Source organism: Callithrix jacchus, chromosome 1 (assembly GCF_049354715.1).
Source record: "Callithrix jacchus isolate 240 chromosome 1, calJac240_pri, whole genome shotgun sequence".
In the NCBI taxonomy this organism is placed as follows: domain Eukaryota; kingdom Metazoa; phylum Chordata; class Mammalia; order Primates; family Cebidae; genus Callithrix; species Callithrix jacchus.
In genome coordinates, this window is record NC_133502.1 from 89,298,592 (window position 1) to 89,323,357 (window position 24,766).

Here is a 24,766-nt window from a genome sequence, read left to right on the forward strand (position 1 = left end):
GAATGGGCAAAATGTGGAAGCATTCCCTTTGAAATCTGGCACTAGACAAGGATGCCCTCTTCCACCACTCCTATTCAATATAGTACTGGAATTTCTAGCCAGAGCAATCAGGCAAGAAAAAGAAATAAAGGGTATTCAAATAGGAAAGGTGGAAGCCAAATTGTCTCTATTTGCAGACAACATGATAGTATACCTAGAAGACCCCATAGCCTCAGCCCAAAAACTCCTGAAACTGATAAGCAACTTAAGCAAAGTCTCAGGATATAAAATCAATGTGCAAAAATCACAAGCATTCGTCTACACCAATAACAGACTTAAAGAGAGCCAAATCAAGAACGAAGTGCCATTCACAATTGCTACAAAAAGAATAAAATACCTTGGAATACAACTCACAAGGAACGTAAGAGACCTCTTCAAGGAGAACTACAAACCACTGCTCAACGAAATCAGAGAGGACACAAACAGATGGAGAAACATTCCATGTTCATGGTAAGGAAGAATTAATATCGTGAAAATGGCTATACTGCCCAAAGTAATTTACAGAATCAACGCTATCCCCATCAAGCTACTATTGACTTTCTTCACAGAACTGGAAAAAACCACCATGAACTTCATATGGAACCAAAAGAGAGCTCGCATAGCCAAGTCAATTCTAAGCAAAAAGAACACAGTGGGGGGCATCACACTACCGGATTTCAAACTATACTAGAAGGCTACAGTAATCAAAACAGCATGGTACTGGTACCAAAACAGAGATATAGACCAATGGAACAAAACAGAGGCACCGGAGGCAACATAACATACATACAACTATACAATCTTTGATAAACCTGACAAAAACAAGCAATGGGGAAAGGATTCCATGTTTAACAAATGGTGTTGGGAAAACTGGCTAGCCATGTGCAGAAAGCAGAAACTGGACCCCTTCCTGACACCTTACACTAAAATTAACTCCAGATGGATTAAATACTTAAACATAAGACCTGGCACCATAAAAACCCTAGAAGGAAATCTAGGCAAAACCATCCAGGACATAGGAGTAGGCAAGGACTTCATGAACAAAATACCAAAAGCATTGGTAACAAAAGCCAAAATAGACAAATGGGACCTAATGAAACTCCACAGCTTCTGCATGGCAAAAGAAACAGTCACTAGAGTGGATCGGCAACCAACAGAATGGGAAAAAATTTTCGCAGTCTACCCATCTGACAAAGGGCTGATATCCAGAATTTACAAAGAACTCAAACGGATTTACAGGAAAAAAACAAACAAGCCCATTCAAAAGTGGGCAAAGGATATGAACAGATACTTTACGAAAGAAGACATATATGAGGCCAACAATCATATGAAAAAATGCTCATCGTCACTGGTCATCAGAGAGATGCAAATCAAAACCACATTGAGATACCATCTCACGCCAGTTAGAATGGCGATCATTAAAAAATCTGGAGACAACAGATGCTGGAGAGGATGTGGAGAAAAAGGAACACTTTTACACTGTTGGTGGGAGTGTAAATTAGTTCAACCATTGTGGAAGACAGTGTGGCGATTCCTCAAGGCCTTAGAAATAGAAATTCCATTTGACCCAGCAATCCCATTACTGGGTATATATCCAAAAGACTATAAATCGTTCTACTATAAGGACACATGTACACGAATGTTCATTGCAGCACTGTTTACAATAGCAAAGACCTGGAATCAACCCAAATGCCCATTGATAATAGACTGGATTGGAAAAATGTGGCACATATACACCATGGAATATTATGCAGCAATCAGAAATGATGAGTTCGTGTCGTTTGTAGGGACATGGATGAATCTGGAAAACATCGTCCTCAGCAAACTGACACAAGAACAGAAAATGAAACACCGCATATTCTCACTCATAGGTGGGTGATGAAGAATGAGAACACATGGACACAGAAAGGGGAGTACTAAACACTGGGGTCTATTGGGGGGAAAGGGGAGGGCCAGTGGGAGGGGGAGGTGGGGAGGGATAGCCTGGGGAGAAATGCCAAATGTGGGTGAAGGGGAGAAGAAAAGCAAAGCACACTGCCGTGTGTGTACCTACGCAACTGTCTTGCATGCTCTGCTCATGTACCCCAAAACCTATAATCCAATAAAAAATTAAAAAAAAAAAAAAAAAAATCTGGAGACAACAGATGCTGGAGAGGATGTGGAGAAAAAGGAACACTTTTACACTGTTGGTGGGAGTGTAAATTAGTTCAACCATTGTGGAAGACAGTGTGGCGATTCCTCAAGGCCTTAGAAATAGAAATTCCATTTGACCCAGCAATCCCATTACTGGGTATATATCCAAAAGACTATAAATCGTTCTGCTATAAGGACACATGTACACGAATGTTCATTGCAGCACTGTTTACAAGAGCAAAGACCTGGAATCAACCCAAATGCCCATTGATAATAGACTGGATTGGAAAAATGTGGCACATATACACCATGGAATATCATGCAGCAATCAGAAATGATGAGTTTGTGTCGTTTGTAGGGACATGGATGAATCTGGAGAACATCATCCTCAGCAAACTGACACAAGAACAGAAAATGAAACACCGCATATTCTCACTCATAGGTGGGTGATGAAAAATGAGAACACATGGACACGGAAAGGGGAGTACTAAATACTGGGGTCTATTGGGGGGAAAAGGGGAGGGCCAGTGGGAGGGGGAGGTGGGGAGGGATAGCCTGGGGAGAAATGCCAAATGTGGGTGAAGGGGAGAAGAAAAGCAAAACACACTGCCATGTGTGTACCTACGCAACTGTCCTGCATGCTCTGCTCATGTACCCCAAAACCTAAAATCCAATAAAAAATTTAAAAAAAAAAATAAAGTCTTCATATACTTGGAACATATATGTTAACTCTGATTTTTTTCTTTATTGTTCAACTTGAGTTTTTGAGATTCAGGCATGCTGACACATGTAATTAATGTCCTTCATATGCATCTGCCACATTTTACTCATCCATTTTATGGTTTTAGGCATTTTAGTTATTTTTCCTTTTTTTGCTTTCATAAAAATGTTTTTATGAATGTTTTAGTTTATAACATCCTTTCCCAGTGACTTTTGGATTTTCCCATTCACAACCTATTTAACTGAGTTTACTGGTTTGAGTAGAGAACTTTAGGAAACAACCAGCGTGACCTGTTTTAGCAGACGGGATGGTGATTGCGTTGAACTGAGGTGTACACACAGTCAGGTCAGTTGTGCACGTAGACGTAGCCTTTTTTCCATGATACTTATGACCAGCACCAGCACATGATTACTGGGAAATCCTTTAGAGACCATGAATCCAATGTCCTCTTCTTGAATACTGTGCCAAAGTATTTTCAAAAATAACTGTCATGTTAACGTAGTTTCCTATGAGAAACAAGTGAATTAAAGAGTTAAAAAATCATCCTGTTATAGACGAGCTTGTTTCCTTGCTGCATTAATTCTTTTCCTGTAGTGATGTTACATGAGCACTGAGGGGCAGAAACGGAGATGAGGGTTGAGAATTTGCAGTTCTTTTCTTCCCAACTAACTTATAAATTTAGAATGACCTAAATTTAACGACAACAGCTGCAAACTCTAATCTGAGTACTATATTATAATTTCAACCACTGAATGAAACTAGACACATTATGTCAATGTAACAGCAACATTTTCAGGGAAGGGTGAGGGATATGGACTATTTTAAAAACTAAAGTAATACAGCAGGCAGAAGCAAACACCAATCTGCTGACATCAGATAAAGACAAACTTTATTTCTGTAAAAAGAAACTTAGGGGAGAAAAGCTAAGTCAGGGAGTGGGGCTGATACCTGGGACAAGGGAAGTAGGGGTCCCATACCTCTTCTTATTTATTTATGAGACTGAGCGCATTTATTCACACACACAGGTGGATGAGAGGCTCAGCGTTTGAACTTGATGACACTGACAGCAATCCGGGCCACCCGCTGTAAGGCTTCGGCCATGTGAAGCTTTTTGTGAGGCTCCACTTCCATGGCATGGAAGGTGGGCACTTGTGCCTGCAGGACCTTGCGGTCATCGGGAGCCTCCGACAGCATGGTGAGGGCCTTGGTGGCGTTCAGGCGCACTACAGTCATGGGGGAATGCAGCAGCTCCAGAAGCGGGCTGATGACTTCTGCCTCCAGAGCCACATACTTCCCTTCCCTGATCACCGTGGCAAACATCAAGGCCCCAGCAGCGTTAGACCTCACATGCTCCACCGGGTCTTTCAGTAGATGCACCAGGATGGGGATGACGTCAAACTGACACACCTGTTTCTTGCCCACACGAGATATGCTGACATTAAGGAGCCCACCGGCAGCCTTGCTTCGGATGTTCTCGTTGGTGCTAATGAGCTTCTGCTTCAGGATGGGCACCACGTTGCTATTCAGGGCCTCGGTGGCATCTTCCCACAGGCAGAGCACCAGAGTGTCTAGGATGAGCTCCTGGAACTCCTCCTCCACTTGCCCTGCAGCTTCATACCAGCGGGGAGATCAGACCTTTGCTGATGGTCTCTTCAGCCCCAGTGTAAATCTTTAGGGTTTGCATAGGCCTTTCACTCTTTCGGGGAAGGAGTGGTGAGACAATCCAGGGAAGCAGGTGCCACTAGCTCCACTTGACAAACAGAAAGGCTGGGAGAGGTCAGTCAGTTGCCCAAGGATGCAGAGCTCACAGGAGGCCGAGCTGGGTTTGAACCCGAGTAGAGAGAAGGTGAGCCGGGACTGGCTGTGGTCAAAGAGGCCAGGGCCAAGGCTTCCCTCAGGCCGAGGTGACCCCATGGCTCGGCTACCAGGCCTCAGAGCAGTGGAGTCTCTGCTTTTTTTTTTTTTTCCTGCAGGAGCATGTTTATTGTGTTTGAGATGATACATCAGGTGCTCTCTGAGCTACAAAGGGTAAAAGGAAATCCTCTCATTACAAACTGACAAAGGTAAAAGGTAAAATATTTTTCACAACAGCATGAACCTCATACTCAGATCTGGATTTAATACAAATGATGCAATTCCTAGTCATCTACAGCTACTTTTATAACTTCATACAGGTAATGAATTAGGCTAAAATGCACTATAATATTTGGCTTAGGGCAAACCACCAGCTGATATAGTTTGGATGTTTGTTCCTTCCAAATGTGATCCCCCATGTTGGAGGTGGGACCTGGTGGGAGGTGTTTGGGTCATGGGGGTGGATCCTTCATGAATGACCCTCCTCATGGTAATGAGTAAGTTCTCCCTGCATTAGCTCACACAAAAGCTGGTTGTTTAAAGGAGTCTAGGCCAGGCACAGGGGCTCATGCCTGTAATCCCAGCATTTTGGGAAGCTGAGGCTGGCGATCACCTAAGCTCAGGAGTTCAAGTCCACCCTGGACAACATGGTGAAACCCCATTTCTACTAAAACACAAAACATTGGCCGGGCGTGGTAGCACACACCTGTAGTCCCAGCTACTCGGGAGGCTGAGGCACAAGAATTGCTTGAGCCCTGGAGGCAGAGGCTGCAGTAAGCTGAGATCGCATGACTGCACTCCAGTTTAGATGACAGAGTGAGACTCTGTCATCAACAAACAAACAAACGAAGGAGTCTGGCATCTCTCTTGCTCCCTTTCTCATTCACCATGTGATAACACCAGTTCCCACTTGGCCTTCTGCAATGATTGTGCTTCCTGAGGCCTCAGCAAAAGCAGATACTGTCATTATACTTTTTGTACATCCTGCAGAACTGTGAACCAAATAAACCTCCTTTCTTTATAAATTATCCAGCCTCAGATATTTCTTTATGGCAACAAAAAATGGACCAACACACCAGCAGTCATGGTGTTCTTGTTCTCAAAGCCAAGGCAGGCAGATCACCTGAGGTGAGGAGTTTGAGACCAGCCTGGGCAACATGGCAAAACCCTGTCTCTACTAAAATTACAAAAATCAGCCGGGCATGGTAATAGGTGCCTGTAATCCCAGCTACTTAGGAGTCTGAGGCAGGGAGAATTGCTTGAACCCTGGAGGCAGAGGTTGCCGTGAGATGAGATTGTGCCACTGCACTCCAGGCTGGGTGACAGAGCAGAACTCTGTCTCAACAACAACAAAAAAAACTAAAAAAAAAAAAAAAAAAAAGATTTATCATAAAATCACAAAATTTAATTTATAAATATGACCTCTTTGTGCAGGGAACCTCACAGTCCCCATGTCTATTTAGAGAATCCCCAGCTTTGAACTCACTAAAATAGGACAACTTCTGTTTCAGGTAGCTGGAAAGGAAGCCCCCACCCACATCACAGTTCTGACTTCATTGTTCTTTGTATCTAATCCCAGGTATACCTTGTATAGAATCTGTTACAAGGTGAGGTGAGGAACTCCCCTAATAAAACAATTAAATGGGAAAGCAGAAAACTTAGCAATCAAAATAAATAATGTTTTAATGCATTATTTAAAAATATTAAAATTAATGCAAAAAAATCACTGTGAGCTAATATTAAAATTTAGACAACAGGATCAGACCCTGCACTTTTGCAATTCACCTTGTTCATCTCACCTTAATTCCTGTTAATTTCCCTCTCAATTAGTTTCTAGCAGGACAAAAATTTGTTGGACTTGGTATGAAGATTCAATCCATACCTTGCAGAAATATTTGGTCTAAGAAGGATATTTCATCTAGGAAGAAGTCATTTATTAAGTTTAATTCTCCCATCCTATCTTCAAGGCAACAAATACAGTCTGAGACCCTCCCTGACCAGTTTTATTTGCCACTTTCCAATTATTTTATCACAACACAGCCAATCACATTCTGTTGGAAGATTTTACTGCAAATAATGACTTACTCTTGCTAACGTGATTAGGATGATTATATAATTTTCTTCATTCACCTGAGCCGACTCCGTGCCGGTGAGTGTGGTTCGGGGTGGGGGCGGCCTCCCTGGGGACCCAGGCCGGCTTGGCCCGGCCACTTAGTGTCCCCGCTGACCCCCTGCCCACCCCGGGCCCCCAGCCTGCTGTGATGGAGGCCGCCGCCCAGTTCTTCTTCGAGAGCCCGGACGTGGTCTACGGCCCGAGGCTATCGAGGCGCAATACGAATACCGGAAGACGCGCCTCAGCTGCGAGGGCAGCGTCCTCAAGGTGCACCCCACGACCACACGCTTCACCTTCCGGACCGTCCGGCAGGTGCCCAGGCTTGGGGTCATGCTTGTCGGCTGGGGCAGGAACAATGGCTCCACGCTCACAGCCGCGGTGCTGGCCAAACTACTGCATCTGTCCTGGCCCATGCGCAGCGGCCACAAGGAGGTCAACTACTAGGGCTCACTGACTCAGGCAGGCACCGTGAGCCTGGGCTTGGACGCCGAGGGCCAGGAGGTGTTCGTGCCCTTTAGTGCGCTGCTGCCCATGGTGGCTCCCAACTACCTCGTGTTTGATGGCTGGGACATCTCATTGCTGAACCTCGCCGAGGCTATGCGGCGCGTGAAGGTGCTGGATTGGGAGCTGCAGGAGCAACTGTGGCCGCACATGGAAGCCCTGCGGCCTCGGCCTTCCGTCTACATCCCCAAGTTCATCGCCACCAACCAGAGAACGCACGCGGACAACCTCATCCCGGGCTCGTGCGAGCAGCAGCTGGAGCAGATCCGCAAGGACATCCGACACTTCCGGTCTAGCGCGGGGCTCGACAAAGTCATCGTGCTGTTGACGGCCAACACAGAGGGCCTTCTGTGAGGTGGTTCCAGGCCTCAACGACAGGGCTGAGAACCTGCTGCGCACCATTGAGCTTGGCCTGGAGGTATCTCCCTCTACGCTCTTCGCCGTTGCCAGCATCCTGGAGGGCTGTGCCTTCCTCACTGGGTCCCTGCAGAACACCCACCCTTGTGCCCGGAGCTCTTGAGCTCGCGTGTCAGCGCCTGTTTTCGTGGGTAGAGATGACTTTAAGTCTGGCCAGACTAAAGTCGAGTCCGTGCTTGTGGACTTCCTCATCAGCTCTGGCCTCAAGACCATGTCCATCGTGAGTTACAACCACCTGGGCAACAACAACTGGCAGAACCTGTCCGCGCCGTTGCAGTTCCGCTCTAAGGAGGTGTCCAAGAGCAACGTGGTGGACGACATGGTGCAGAGTAACCCAGTGCTCTATACACCCGGCGAGGAGCCCGACCACTGAGTGGTCATCAAGTACATGCCGTACGTGGGCGACAGCAAGCGCGCGCTGGATGAGTATACCTCGGAGCTAATGCTGAGTGGGACCAACACGCTGGTGCTGCACAAAACGTGCGAGGACTCCCTGCCGGCCGCACCCATTCTAGACCCGGCGCTGCTGACCAAGCTGTGCCAGCGCGTGATCTTCTGCACTGATGCGGACCCTGAGCCTCAGACCTTCCACCCCATTCTGTCGCTGCTCAGCTTACTCTTCAAGGCGCTGCTGGTGCCGCCGGGCAGCCCGGTGATCAATGCGCTTTTCCGCCAGTGCAGCTGCATCGAGAACATCCTCAGGGCCTGCATGGGACTCCCGCCACAGAACCACATGCTCCTGGAGCATAAGATGGAGCACCCAGGGCCCAGCCTCAAGCAAGTCGGACCCCTGGCCGCCTGCCCTGTGTGGAACAAGAAAGGACCGGTACCCGTTTCCACCAACGGCTGCACTGGTGATGCCAATGGGCACCCACAAGTGGAGGAACCCCAGATGCCCACCACCTGAGGCCCCTGTCACACAGCTTCCCAGCCCTTCCTCCCTGCTGCCCCCCCAGAACCCCAACTTTCCAGGTCGCCCCAAAGACAAGAAAGCCACTGCCACTCTCAGCTGTCCTTCCACCTGGGGTTCTTGGGGCCTGTGACCTGGCTCTGCCTTCCTCTACTTCCCCAACTCTGAGCGCCCAGCTTCCCGTCCCAATCCTTCTGCCCATGGTTGCCACCCCAACTCCCAGGGAGAGCCCAGAATCCGGAGCTTCAGTCTACCCCCGGTTCTTGAAGGTGGGGCTAGATAGGTGGGGTGGGAAACAAGACCGCAGGGTGGACAGTGTGGTGGCCGAAGACCAAAGAGGGAATCTGAGACACGCTACCAAAAACCAAAACTAGGTTCTATTTATTGATGGGGCCCACCCCCTGATGTCCTGGGAAGAGGGGCCCCCAAAGAGCCCTTCTTTGTGGAACAAAATACAAATGGCAGGACGGGTCCATACAGAAAAAAAAAAAAAATTCTTTATTCAAATTGGGACATTTTTCTTTGAAAGGAGTGTTATTGAAATTATGCCGGGACTAATGGGACTGACTTGGACAAAGCAGTATATTGCTTTTGGTATGCGCTATTATAGTTTGATCACGTTCCTGTTTCATGGATGACTTTATTACTATGAGAGTGATCACTTTTAAAAAGCAGCATTTCATACATATTGCATCCAGTTTTTTATTTACATATCCCTTTGACTGTGAACACTTCTTTTCTTAGTCTGCGCCTCTGTCATTGTGATGTTTCCGTCAGACAGCATAGTGCACTGCCTTGCATTGTGCAGAGTTTTGTATTTGTGCCATCCTTTTATATGTATTTATTTAGATGGAGTCTCTCTCTTGTTGCCTAAGCTGGAGTACAGTGGTGCAGTCTTGGCTAGCTGCCACCTCCACCTTCCAGGTGATTCAAGTGATTCTCCTGCCTCAGCTCCTGAGTAGCTGGGATTACAGGTGCCTGCCATCATGCCCAGCTAATTTTTGTATTTTTAGTAGCCACAGGGTTTCACCACGTTGGCCAGGCTGGTCTCAAATTCCTGACCTTAGGTGATCTGTCCATCTTGGCCTCCCAAAGTGCTGGGATTACAGGCGTGAGCCACTGCCCCTGGCCTTAGGCCATTCCTTGACATTCATGTTTATGACATCTTTGACTTACTCAATAGCATGTCTTGTACCATAGTGCTGGAAATGCTAAATTGTGTTCAGAATTTCCACGCCCTTCTTAGTGAAACTTTGCCAAGCCAGTAAACCTATGATAATACAGTAATGAAATCTTATCCCAGTGTCTCATTTCCAGTGCCGTGATGGTAACATTTTATCTTGTTGTCTTCAGAGGGGCTTAACCTCAGTGATTCTGTCAGTAGTAATGGACACATTTAATTTATTCAGCAGGAAGTTCTGTCTTAAAGCTCATTCTCTTCCCCCATCCAGAGAGTGAGGACAAGCTTCTGCAAAAGGGGTAATTAGCAGAACTTTTGATATTCAGAAAATAGTTATCATCCCTTTCTTGCTCTTTCTATCACTCTGTGTGACACACATATATATTTAATATGTTTATATTTAATATTTTCAGTTCTTTTCTCAATGCTCTTGATTAATAATGAGGGGCAATAGAAGTCATCTACAGAGATATACAAAGTTTACTTTAACTGTATCCAGATTTAGAGTTGTTTTAATCATTTGAAATCTGAGTTTCAAGATTTTTTAAAACCAATAAATGCAGCCGGGAGTGGTGGCTCACGCCTGTAATCCCAGCACTTTGGGAGTCCGAGGCAGGCGGATCATGAGGTCAAGAGATCAAGACCATCCTGGCCAACTTGGTGAAACCCTGTCTCTACTAAAAATACAAAAATTAGCTGGGCATGGTGGCGTGCGCCTATAGTCCCAGCTACTCAGGAGGTTGAGGCAGCTTGAACCCAGAAGGCAGAGGTTGCAGTGAGCCTAGGTCACGCCACTGCACTCCATCCTGGCACCTGACAAGACTCTGTCTCAAAAAAAAGCAATAAATGAAAGGCTTCAGAGTGTAAAAAATTTAAACATGATATTAAATTGCAAACCTCAAACAAAGTCTCTGCAGTGGTTTTAAATATGATGCAGGCTTCTACTCTAAAAATATGAAATCTAGATTTATTAAAGTATTACTAGAATATGGCTTTAGTTAATAAAAAAATCTAAATAAAATACAACTAGTTTTTATGACAATTCTGAAGGGAAAAAACCCCACAGTGGATTGTGTAGGAGTTAAAGGCTGAATCTTCATTTCTTTCTCTCTGAATTTGTACCAGTGATTGACAACCGCAAAGTAGAAAAAGATTAATGCAGAATGTCAGTATAGGAGATAAATTCTACACTTCAGACAACATTTTTTCACAGAGATTAGAAAAGAACATTGTCAAGAGAACATAACCCCTAGGTAATAAATGTTAATAGTTACATCAATGAATAATATACCATAAATATTAATATTTAAATGGCAGTGGAGATAATCTAAGGAAAACTCTCAATTTGACTGGGTTACAGGGTGGCTCAGACATATGGTCAAATGTTATTCTGTGTCTGCGAGGGTGTTTTTGAATGAGATTAACATTTGAATCTCTAGCTGAGTACAGCCCACTGCACTCCCCAATGTGGATGGTCCTCATCCCCTCGGTGGGAGGCCAGAATAGAACAAAAAGGCTGAGCCTCCCGTGAGTAAGGGGGAGCTCCTTTTGCCTGACTGTGTGAGCTGGGACATTGGTCTGTTCCCACCTTCTTAAATGAATTAAAACCTTGGCTCTTCTTGAGCCTCAAGGCTGCAAGTTTTTGGACTATAACTACCTCTGCTGGGTCTCCAACTTGCTGACTCCAAATGTCCATACTAATCAGCTTCTGTAATTATCTGAGCCAATTATCAATTCTTTAGACAGTCCCCAACTTACAAGGGCTTGAAATGATTTTTCAGCTAATGATGGTGTGGGCTGTTTAGTTTTTATTTAGTAAACTGACAATGACTTTGGCTAAAATAATAAAGATTGTATTTTGTTTTTTACTTTCAACATAGTATTTAATAAATTACATTAAATATCCAACACTTCATTATGAAATAGGCTTTGTGTAAGATGATTTGGCGCAACTGTCGGCTAAATGTAAGTGTTCTGAGCACGTTTGAGGTAGGCTAAGCTAAGCTATGAGGCCAGTAGACTAGATGCATTAAACACATTTTCAACTTGTCAGAGACGTGAACCAGAGCAACTCCATCTTAAATAGGAGCTGGGTAAAATGAGGCTGAAAGCTACTGGGCTGCATTCCCAAATGGTTAAGGCATTCTAAGTCGTAGGATAAGACAGGAGGTCAGCACAAAACACAGGTCTTAAAGACCTTGCTGATAAAACAGGTTGCAGTAAAGGAGCCAGCCCAAACCCACTAAAACTAAAATGGTGACGAGAGTGACTCTGGCATCCTCACTGCTACACTCCCACCAGCGCCATGACAGTTTACAGATGCCATGGCAACATCAGGAAGTTACCCTATATGATCTAAAAGGGGAGGCATGAATAATCCACTCTTTGTTTAGCATATCATCAAGAAATATCCATTAAAATGGGCACCCAGCAGCCTTCAGGGCTGCTCTGTCTATGGAGTAGCCATTCTTTTATTCTTTTACTTTTTAATAAACTGACTTTCCCTTTGCACTGCAGAATCACCCTGAATTCTTTCTTGCATGAGATCCAAGAACCCTCTCTTGGGGTCTGGATTTGGACCTCTTTCCTGTAGCAAACTTATGATGGGTTTATGGGGACATAACCTGTCATAAGTTGAGGAGCATCTGTGTGTATGTCTGTGTGTGTGTGTGTGTGTGGAGAAAGAGATAGAAAGAGAGAGACAGTACTCTAGAGAAACCTTACTAATAATATATGTACAACAAACGAACTAAACAAAACCATTTCTATATTATGTCACACCTAACTTATTACTTTCCACTCTGGTACTATTGAATAAATGAACAAATGCCACACAGTTACAAAATGATACTTTTTCTATTTTTATAACCAATTCAATCAGAAAAGTAATCTTAATGAAAACTATGGTCCACCTCATAAAAGCACGTTTTATTTTTTTACTTTGTAAAGTAGGTGCTGTCAATTCTATTTTAAACATTAACCTAAAAATTGACACCCATACTAGTTGTAGTTTATGAATTGTGTTTGGTCAACAAATAAAAGGATATAATTTTTGCTAATTTTAAAAATCACTTGGCCCAGCCCAGTGGCTCACAGCTATAATCCCAGCACATTGGGACGTCAAGGGAAGAGGATCATTTGAGCCCAGGAGTTCAAGATCAACCTGGACAACAGAGCTAAACCCCATTTCTACAAAAAAATTTAAAAATTTGCCAGGTATAGTGGTATGCCTATGGTCCCAGCTACTAGGGAGGCTGAAGTGGGAAGATCAGCTGAGCCTGGGAGGAAGAGGCTGCAGTGAGCTCTGATCATACCACTACACTCTAGCTTCGGCAACAGAGTGAGAACTCACCTGTCAAAAAAATAAATTTATTTATATGAACTTAGTTCCTTTAACATGAAATAATGTCCCTATATGTGCATACTCCATTGATTTGTAGGAAAAAAAATGATGCAAGGATGAGGGATAAATAAAGGAAGAATTTCTCCAGTATCTCTCAATCTTTTTTTTTTTTTTTTTTTGAGACTGTGTCTCCTTCTGTTGCCCGGGCTGGGGTGCAGTAGCACAATCTTGGCTCACTACAACCTCTGCCTCCCGGGTTCAAGCAATTCTCGCTGCCTCAGCCTCCCAAGTAGCTGGGATTACAGGTGCCCACCACCACGCCCAGCTAATTTTTTTTTGCATTTTTTAGTAGAGACAGGGTTTCACCATGTTGGCCAGGTTGGTCTTGAACTCCTGACCTCAGGTGATCCACACGCCTAGGCCTCCCAAAGTGTTAGGATTACAGGTGTGAGCCACCGTGCCTGGCTCTGTATCTCTCAATGTTGATTTTGGGGTTAGAGACTTCATGGCCCCGACTTTGCGACCACATTCACTAGTTACCTCCATGCCTGCTCTGGAGTAGAGGCTAGGGAGGCCTCAGGCTGCCGGAAGCACTCACAGAGGGAGGGAGCAGACTCTGCCCTTGGGGGTGGTTTTAGGCCCACATCCCTGGAGGGCCAGGAACTGGCAGCTACTCTGTGATGTATGTTGCGTTTTCTCCACTCTAACTCTTTACTTTGATAGCTTGTCAGTTCACTCACAAACGATATGTTGACAGTATTTGTGTTAGAACAGTACATCCTAAAATGGCATTTTACATGTAGCTGCTTTGTGCATTTAGCTTTTGCAATACAAAACTATTATCCTTAAAAAATGTCATTTAAGTACAAGCTTTAAAAAGACTTTCAGAAATAGTTACCAATTTAGGGATACATCTGGGATCTGACATTATTCTTTTTAATCAAAATTTTAGCCCCATGGAAAAAAGTAGCAGTAGACACTTTAGATGACAGTGACACAAATCATTTTCTTTTGTTTGGATAGGTTTTAACTTCTAAAATCACCTCTTACCTCATTCTCTTACTTTTAAGGAAGTAAGTTTCATTTTACCTCGGCATGTCGTGACTGCTGACGTGATTTCCAATGTACCATCAAATAGGATCATCTTGAAGAAGGCAGAAGGGGAAGGAAGTGGAGGGAGAAAACCAGATTATCAGAGGCTCTGGTAAACATTTGATAGAAATCACTGTCTCCCTTAGTCTTCAAAAAACTCCATAAACCAGGTATTGTGCATCTTGCAAAAGCAGAAACACAAAGCAGAAAGGCCAAGCAACTTGCCTCTGATTTCACCACTAAGGAGAGCAGAGCTCAACCTCCAAATTCAGGCCCCTGTTCTAAGAGTCCCTGTTGTAACCATCGCATGCAGCTGCCCACCCTGCAGAACATGCTGGCATACTGTGCAGAGGCACAGACAATATTTTATTGAAATGTCAAGGGTTTATGTTATTGGTATACTAGAGATGACCTTCTTTGTGATTCCAGTTATGCTTCAAATTATTAAAAAATGCACAGTAGGCTGGGGATGGTGGCTCACACCTGTAATACCAGCACTTTGGGAGGCTGAGGTGGAAGCATCACTTGAGGCCAGGAATTCGAAAGTAGCCTGGGCAACACAGAGAGACTGTCTCTACCAAACAAAAAAAGTGCATGACAGTTCCACATGCATATTTTACATCTGACAGAAACTGTAAGAAACGAGAATCTGGAACACCTTCACGTAAGACTGTGCAGCCCCTGGTTACACAGATGTGACTGAATATTTCTGTGGGACTCTCAGCTTGCTGGTTCTCATTTCCATTCTGATTTCTGCATAGTTCCACTTTCATGCATTCTAGTTTGCACTATGTATGTTGCAACCATTTGGAAAAATGAACAAAAAGACGTATTTTTGCAGCTAATTAATTTAGAAAGTTTTTATTTTGAATTCACCTCATTTCAATGGAGAAATAAGTATAAGATACAAAATAGAGTCATGAATAAAATAAAATGTGTATAATTGGTATTTCTATATGAACACAAATGCATGGATATGTGATTCAATTGCTTAGCCTGAGTAATACTTTTATTTCTGAGAGTCCTTGCAGTCAAAGAAAAGTTGAAACATGATCGATTACAAGACACTCAAGGTCAATAATAGGTTTTAGAAAAAGCAATGGACACAGATGCTGCATGGTAAAGTTGTTGTAGAGATTAGATAGCCCCAAATTTCTTTCTTTTTTTTTTACAATAATGATGATGATGTTGATGTTAATAATCATTCTTGACATTTACTGAGTGTTAATATCATGTCTGCACGATTGTAGCACTTTCTATGCATTAACTCATCTCATCTTCACAGAAGCCCTAGGAAGTAATGCATTAGTAATATTTGCATTTTACAGAGGCAGGAAGACAGAACTGCCAAGATCACAGGATGTATTAGTTTGCAACATCATAATAAAGTGCCACAGACTGGGTGACTTAAACAGTGGACATTTTTGTTTGACAGTTCTGGAGGACAGAAGTCTAAAACTAAGGTGTCAGCAGGGTTGGTTGGCTCCTTCTGAGGGCTATGAAGGAAGCATCTATTCCAGGCTTCTTTCCTGGTTTTGTAAACAGCTGTCTTCTTCCTTTGTCTCTTCACATCATCTTCCCTCTACATGTGTGTCTCCAAATTTCCCTCCCCAGCCCCCCCCAGATCTCCTTTATTGAAGAGAATGGGCCTCTTTGGGGTCCTCACTGCACGGCTTGTTCATTGGCACTGCTTCCCGAGTCCTGGGGCTTCATCAAGTCCGGCAGCTCGGGCGGGCTGGAAAATGGCTCGATGCTCAGGGCCTCAAAGGTGTCCTCTGCCCGGAAGACCAGACCCACTGTGGATGGGGCCTGTGGCCGTGCTGTTTGACTGGTGAAGCCACACTCGCCCAGTGTCTTGCCATCATCCAAGAGTTAGTCATCCTTGTACAGCCGCTGCTCGTCGGGCGGTCGCTTGAGGATGCCCTTGACGATGTGCTTCAGCTCGAACACCGTGCTGGACTCCTTGGCGTCCGTGACGATGGTGGTCTTGTGGCGCTGGATCATGAGGAACACGTCCTGGGGGCGGCGGGCCGGCGTGAGGGCAAAGCCCCGGCCCCTGACGTGGCCCAGTCGCCCCCCGCTTGCCCCCGGCCCGGCCTGGCCGCCTCTCCCCCACCCAAATTTCCCTTTTTTTAAGGACATCAGTCAAATTGGAATCGGGTCTTTCCCAACAACCTCATTTTAACTCCTCGTAAAGACCCTATGTCCAAATAAGGGCTGGGTTCTGCAGTACTCAGTGTTTAAAAATTTAACATATGGGCTGGGCATTGTGGCTTATGCCTGTAATCCTAGCAGTTTGGGAGGCCAAGGCAGGTGGATCACCTGAGGCCAGCAGTTCAAGACCAGCCTGGCTAACATGGCAAAAACTCATCTCTACTAATAATACACAAATTAGTTGGGCATGGTGATGGGCGCCTGTAATCCCAGCTACAAGGGAGGCTGAGGCAGGAGAATCACTTGAACCCAGGAGGCAGAGGTTGCAGTGAGCCTGGATCACGCCACTGCACTCCAGCCTGGGCGACAGAGCGATATTCCGTCTCAAAAAAACTAACTAAAAATAAATAAAAAATAAAATAAAATAAAAATTCAACATTTGAATTCTGGGAGATGCACAGTTCAACCTGTAACACACGGCCAGGAGGTTTGCACACAGGCAGGCTGGCCCTGCCCCAGGCTCCGGGCTACTCAGTGTGTGGCCTGTGACCTGCAACCTCAAGCACCACCCTGGGTTTCCCTTAGTTCCTCGAAGACTTTTTTTTCAGTAAGTCTTCAGGAAGGTAAATTAATGTAGGTAATTCATTGAAAGTAAAAATGTCGCTCCATTAGTGATACAAATGCATTTGGCTTATTTTTGTTGGATTATTTTATTCTTCCTCTTTATTTGTCCTCCCTGGACATTGTCAGTCCTGTTGAGTGATATAAAAAGGACGAGTGTGATCTCAGCGCTCTTAGGGAGAGGGTCAACTCCCTGACAATGTCAGTCATACAGTTTCTCACAGGAACCATCAGCTTCCTGCTGCTCCCTCCGGAGCTTTCCTGCGGCTCCACAGGGGCTGCTGCAGGGGAGACGCTGCCCTGCTGAGCTGTCATTTAAACTTATTCTGAAGATTAACAAAGCCCATCACTTGCAGATACTAATCCCCTATCATGAGCATAGTAAAATATTTACTTGAACAAATTAAAATACTCTATTCAATTATAATTCAGAATAAATTAAAATACTGTCAAAGTGTATTTTATGTAAATATTTTCTCTTTTGTTCTGGATTTTAATTATCTTGAATTTTTATTTGCAGAACATTTAAGGAAGTTTCTGTTTTAACCCAGCCTTGGAGGGTTTTCATGACAAGGAATAGCTCATTGGATGATCATTTCTACCTTTTGAAATAACTACTTCTTATTTGCAGATTGTTTTTAAATGAAGAAAGGGAATAATTACTAAATAATTGCAAACTATTTTATAGCAGATTTGTTGCAACTACCTGACTATTTAGGGAGGTTAAACAAATGCACTTCAAATTTTCAGTTATTATAGGCTCTGACTAAGCTGACTTGCTTCTTTAGTTACAGGGCTTCATATTAAAGTCCAGTAACTGTGACTTTGAGAAGAACCTTAAGTATCACAGCATGTAGGATTCATACCTACAGGTTTCCCTGTGAAACCTTTTCTAATCTTTTATACCATGCTTGAGCATCCTGTACCTCCTACTTAAAATAAAGACCACTTAACTAGAGAAAATATGATACCGCAAGACGAGTGTCACTAGATGATAGCATCATGCTTCCATTGTAACCTTGTCTTCATATTTAAACGCTGATACACTATTTCCTTCTTCATAACATAAAGAGATACCAAATACTTATTCAATACCTAACAATATGCAGCATTTATATCAACTTTGACTAGGCAGTCTTCCTCAAGTGGGTCCTAGAACACACTTACACACACACACACACACACACACACACTCTGAAAGCATATAAAACACAGATATAAAAATGTTTCAACAAGATTACCAAAGAATGTTGAAACTGCATAGAGCACGTTCAGAAAATTCAGAGCCAACTGAGCAGCAATAAACACTGAAACCCTGTCAGGAGTATTATTTCCGAAACCCTCAAAACAAAGCAGTCAAACTGCAGTGAGAAACCCCAGAGTGTGTTCTTGGCCAAAATCTAAGAATTCGGCCAAGGTCGAAACCAGAAGTGTGTGTCGGAGTTCACCAGTTCTGTGATGATAATTTTTCCAGGACTCATTTTGCTCATCTGTATGATGAGGGGTTAGCCTGGATAAAATATAGGGCACAACCAATCCTGTCTCTGTAAGGGCAGCAATGTTGTGGAAGAATTTCTGAACTTTAAATAACTGTCTTGGCACCACATCCTCAAAATCATGAAGCAGCACATCGTTTATCCTCACGTATCTGGGCACAGATGCTAGTGTTACATCCATCCATCACTACTCAGCAACGTGAGTCCAAGTCGTTGATCAGTTCTTTATTTAGAGATAAAGTATTACAGGATAGATCCTTTTTGTGTGCTTCTTTCCCAGTTCCTTCATGACTGGCATTCCATTTTCTCATCAGAATCCGTGCCCTCCATTTCTTCTTAAAGGACAGTATTTTGACACAAATGGAAGTTATTTTTGCCTTCTGGGAGAAAGGGCATGTTTTCTCTACTTTCTTGGGGGTTAATTTCCAAATTGTGAATGACGGACTCACCAATTACAGTAGTGTCAGTGTTTTCTTGACAGGGTCTTTATTTTTACCCTCCTGGAGACTTGGGAATGAGCTCATTCCTATCTAATGTGAAAACTCAAGGTTGTTTTCTTTTTATGCAAAATAACCTTTTTTCTTAGAAATCACATAGATGGGCCAGGTGTGGTGGCTCATTCCTGTAATCCCAGCACTTTGGGAGACTGAGGCAGGTGGTTCACAAGGTCAAGAGATTGAAACCATCCTGGCCAACATGGTGAAACCCTGTCTCTACTAAAAATATAAAAATTAGCTGTGCGTGGTGGTGCGTGCCTGTAGTCGCAGCTACTTGGGAGACTGAGGCAGGAGAATACCTTGAACCTGGTAGGCAGAGGCTGTAGTGAGCCAAGAACACGCCACTGCCCTCCAGCCTGGCCACCGAGCAAGATCCGTCTCAAAAATAATAATAATAATGATAATAAAAGAAATCACATAGATGGATTATAGAAGACATTTTATAGGAATATTATAAAATCTAAGAAAAAGTTGCAATATTGCAAAATTGCTGCAATATGGCGAATGAACCTAAACATGGGGTTTCATATGACATTTAGTAAATTTTATTATTTATATTGTACAATCCCATTAAATAATGACATTAAAATAGTTTAACATGCTAAACTGTATGTTCTTTTGACTACTCGTTACAGGGTGGACAAAGAGTCAATTAAGAATAACCCTTTTTGAGGCCAGACAAGCTCCAGTGAGTCAGAGCAAACACATTCTGAAGTGTCCTACCGCACCACTTCACGGAAACTGTCTGAACATTTTGCCATTCTTAAAATAAGTCTCCCAAGTCTTTTCGTGATTCAACGGTGGTGAACATCAACTATACATTTTTATTTTGCAGGTTACTTACAATTTCGTAAGCTGTTTCTTCCCTCCATCTCTAATATTCTTTCATTCTTTGAAGATAAGCTATGAACTATGAGGGAAACAATATAATTGTCTGTGCCCTTGCTTGGGTGGTTCAAATATTAGTTTGTTGTAAAAGTCTGTGACTTAGGGGAATTTTTCACACACACACACACACACACACACACACACACACCCTCATATCCACAGATTAACTTACTCTCTTAATAAAACATTTTCTAGAAGTATGTATTCACAATACTTCTATTTACAGAGGACGTTTTTTCTATTATGAAATTTTTATTTTATTTTATTGCATTTTAGGTTTTGGGGTACATGTGCAGAGCATGCAATATAGTTTCATAGGTACACACATGGCAGTGTGTTTTGTTTGCTTTCTCCCCCTCACCCACATTTGGCACTTCTCCCCAGGCTATCCCTCCCCACCTCCCCCTGCCACTGGCCCTCCCCTTTTCCCCCCAATAGACCCCAGTGTTTAGTACTCCCGTCTCTGTGTCCACGTGTTCTCATTTTTCATCACCCACCTATGAGTGAGAATATGCGGTGTTTCATTTTCTGTTCTTGTGTCAGTTTGCTGAGAATGATGTTCTCCAGATTCATCCATGTCCCTACAAATGACACAAACTCATCATTTCTGATTGCTGCATAATATTCCATGGTGTATATGTGCCACATTTTCCCAATCCAGTCTATCATCGATGGGCATTTGGGTTGATTCCAGGTCTTTGCTATTGTAAACAGTGCTGCAATGAACATTCGTGTACATGTGTCCTTGTAGTAGAACGATTTATACTCCCTTGGATATATACCCCGTAATGGGATTGCTGGGTCAAATGGAATTTCTATTTCTAAGGCCTTGAGGAATCGCCACACTGTCTTCCACAATGGTTGGACTAATTTACACTCCCACCAACAGTGTAAAAGTGTTCCTTTTTCTCCACATCCTCTCCAGCATCTGTTGTCTCCAGATTTTTTAATGATCGCCATTCTAACTGGCGTGAGATGGTATCTCAATGTGGTTTTGATTTGCATCTCTCTGATGACCAGTGACGATGAGCATTTTTTCATATGATTGTTGGCCTCATATATGTCTTCTTTCGTAAAGTGTCTGTTCATATCCTTTGCCCACTATTGAATGGGCTTGTTTGTTTTTTTCCTGTAAATCTGTTTGAGTTCTTTGTAAATTCTGGATATCAGCCCTTTGTCAGATGGGTAAACTGCAAAAATTTTTTCCCATTCTGTTCGTTGCCGATTCAGACTACAGACTGTTTCTTTTGCTATGCAGAAGCTGTGGAGTTTGATTAGGTCCCATTTGTCTATTTTGCTGTGCAGAAGCTTTCGAGTTTGATTAGGTCCCATTTGTCTATTTTGGCTTTTGTTGCCAATGCTTTTGGTGTTTTGTTCATGAAGTCCTTACCTACTCCTATGTCCTGGATGGTTTTGCCTAGATTTCCTTCTAGGGTTTTTATGGTGCCAGGTCTTATGTTTACGTCTTTAATCCATCTGGAGTTAATTTTAGTGTAAGGTGTCAGGAAGGGGTCCAGTTTCTGCTTTCTGCACATGGCTAGCCAGTTTTCCCAACACCATTTATTGAACAGGGAATCCTTTCCCCATTGCTTGTTTTTGTCAGGTTTATCAAAGATTGTATGGTTGTAGCTACGTTGTGTTGCCTCTGATGCCTCTGTTCTGTTCCATTGGTCTATATCGCTGTTTTGGTACCAGTACCATGCTGTTTTGATTACTGTAGCCTTGTAGTATAGTTTGAAATCCAGTAGTGTGACGCCCCCCGCTGTGTTCTTTTTGCTTAGAATTGACTTGGCTATGCGGGCTCTCTTTTGGTTCCATATGAAGTTCATGGTGGTTTTTTCCAGTTCTGTGAAGAAAGTCAATGGTAGCTTGATGGGGATAGAATTGATTCTGTAAATTACTTTGGGCAGTATAACCATTTTTACGATATTAATTCTTCCTAACCATGAACATGGAATGTTTCTCCATCTGTTTGTATCCTCTCTGATTTCGTTGAGCAGTGGTTTTTAGTTTTCCTTGAAGAAGTCCCTTACGTTCCTTGTGAGTTGTATTCCATGGTATTTTATTCTTTTTGTAGCAATTGTGAATGGCAGTTCGTTCTTGATTTGGCTCTCTTTAAGTCTCTTATTGGTGTAGAGGAAGGATTGTGATTTTTGCACATTGATTTTATATCCTGAGACTTTGCTGAAGGTGCTTATCAGTTTCAGGAGTTTTTGAGCTGAGGCTATGGGGTCTTCTAGGTATACTATCATGTCGTCTGCAAATAGAGACAATTTGGCTTCCACCTTTCCTATTTGAATACCCTTTATTTCTTTTTCTTGCCTGATTGCTCTGGCTAGAACTTCCAGTACTATATTGAATAGGAGTGGTGAAAGAGGGCATCCTTGTCTAGTGCCGGATTTCAAAGGGAATGCTTCCAGTTTTTGCCCATTCAGTATGATATTGGCTGTTGGTTTGTCATAAATAGCTTTTATTACTTTGAGATACGTTCCATCGATACCGAGTTTATTGAGGGTTTTTAGCATAAAGGGCTGTTGAATTTTGTCAAAGGCCTTCTCTGCGTCTATTGAGATAATCATGTGGTTTTTGTTTTTGGTTCTGTTTATGTGGTGAATTACGTTTATAGACTTGCGAATGTTGAACCAGCCTTGCATCCCCGGGATGAATCCTACTTGATCATGATGGATACGTTTTTTGATTTGCTGTTGCAATCGGCTTGCCAATATTTTATTGAAGATTTTTGCATCTATGTTCATCATGGATATTGGCCTGAAGTTTTCTTTTCTTGTTGGGTCTCTGCTGGGTTTTGGTATCAGGATGATATTGGTCTCATAGAATTATTTGGGAAGGATTCCCTCTTTTTGGATTATTTGGAATAGTTTCAGAAGAAATGGTACCAGCTCCTCTTTGTGTGTCTGGTAGAATTCGGCTGTGAACCCGTCTGGGCCTGGGCTTTTTTTGTGTGGTAGGCTCTTGATTGCTGCCTCGACTTCTGCCCTTGTTATTGGTCTATTTATAGTTTCAGCTTCCTCCTGGTTTAGGCTTGGGAGGACACAGGAGTCCAGGAATTTATCCATTTTTTCAGGTTTACTAGTTTATGCGCATAGAGTTGTTTGTAATATTCTCTGAAGATGGTTTGAATTTCTGTGGAATCTGTGGTGATTTCCCCTTTATCATTTTTTATTGCATCTATTTGGTTGTTCTCTCTTTTTTTTTTTTTATCAATCTGGCTAGTGGTCTGTCCATTTTGTTGATCTTTTCAAAAAACCAGCTCTTGGATTTATTGATTTTTTGGAGGGTTTTTCGTGTCTCTATCTCCTGCAACTCAGCTCTGATCTTAGTTATTTCTTGTCTTCTGCTGGGTTTGGGGTTTTTTTGATCTTGCTCCTCTAGCTCTTTCAATTTTGACGATAGGGTGTCAATTTTGGATCTCTCCATTCTTCTCATATGGGCACTTATTGCTATATACTTTCCTCTAGAGACTGCTTTAAATGTGTCTCAGAGATTCTGACATGTTGTGTCTTCGTTCTCATTGGTTTCCAAGAACGTCTTTATTTCTGCCTTCATTTCATTGTTTATCCAGTCAACATTCAAGAGCCAGTTGTTCAGTTTCCATGAAGCTCTGTGGTTCTGAGTTTGTTTCTGAATTCTGAGTTCCAACTTGATTGCACTATGGTCTGAGAGACTGTTTGTTATGATTTCAGTTGTTTTGCATTTGCTGAGAAGTGCTTTACTTCCAATTATGCAGTCAATTTTAGAGTAGGTGTGATGTGGAGCTGAGAAGAATGTATATTCTGTGCATTTGGGGTGGAGAATTCTGTAAATGTCTATCAGGTTTGCTTGCTCCAGGTCTGAGTTCAAGCCCTGGATATCCTTGTTGATTTTCTGTCTGGTTGATCTGTCTAATATTGACAGTGGAGTGTTAAAAGTCTCCCACTATTATTGTGTGGGCATCTAAGTCTCTTTGTAAGTCGTTAAGAACTTGCCTTATGTATCTGGGTGCTTCTTTATTGGGTCCATATATGTTTAGGATCGTTAGCTCTTCTTGTTGTATCGATCCTTTTGCCATTATGTAATGGCCTTCTTTGTCTCTTTTGATCTTTGTTGCTTTAAAGTCTATTTTATCAGAGATGAGAATTACAACTCCTGCTTTCTTTTGCTCTCCATTTGCTTGGTAAATCTTCCTCCATCCCTTTATTTTGAGCCTTTGCATGTGAGCCTTGCATGTGAGATGGGTTTCCTGGATACAGCACACTGATGGGTTTTGGATTTTTATCCAATTTGCCAGTCTGTGTCTTTTGATTGGTGCATTTAGTCCATTTACATTTAGGGTTAATATTGTTATGTGTGAATTTGATACTGCCATTTTGATGCTAGCTGGCTGTTTTGCCCGTTAGTTGTTGTAGATTCTTCATTATGTTGATGCTCTTTAGCATTCAGTGTGATTTTGGAATGACTGGTACTGGTTGTTCCTTTCTATATGTAGTGCCTCTTTCAGGAACTGTTGTAAAGCAGGCCTGTTGGTGAAAAATCTCTGAGTACTTGCTTGTTCGCAAAGGATTTTATTTTTCCTTCACTTCTGAAGCTCAGTTTGGCTGGATATGAAATTCTGGGTTGAAAGTTCTTTTCTTTAAGGATGTTGAATATTGGCCCCCACTCTCTTCTGGCTTGTAGAGTTTCTGCCAAGAGATCTGCTGTGAGTCCGATGGGCTTCCCTTTGTGGGTGACCGGAACTTTCTCTCTGGCTGCCCTTAGTATTTTCTCCTTTATTTCAACCTGGTAGAATCTGACGATTATGTGCCTTGGGGTTGCTCTTCTTGTGGAATAT

General features: G+C 43.0%; 3 pseudogenes; 1 reads left to right on the forward strand and 2 right to left on the reverse strand.

Moving 5' to 3' along the window:
• Window positions 1-3,700: 3,700 nt before the first annotated feature.
• LOC100407560 (radial spoke head 14 homolog pseudogene) lies at window positions 3,701-5,083 on the reverse strand (annotated as a pseudogene).
• Window positions 5,084-6,987: 1,904 nt separating this feature from the next.
• LOC100407197 (inositol-3-phosphate synthase 1 pseudogene) lies at window positions 6,988-9,397 on the forward strand (annotated as a pseudogene).
• Window positions 9,398-15,901: 6,504 nt separating this feature from the next.
• Window positions 15,902-17,372, reverse strand: LOC100407919 (elongin-B pseudogene; annotated as a pseudogene).
• Window positions 17,373-24,766: the final 7,394 nt, after the last annotated feature.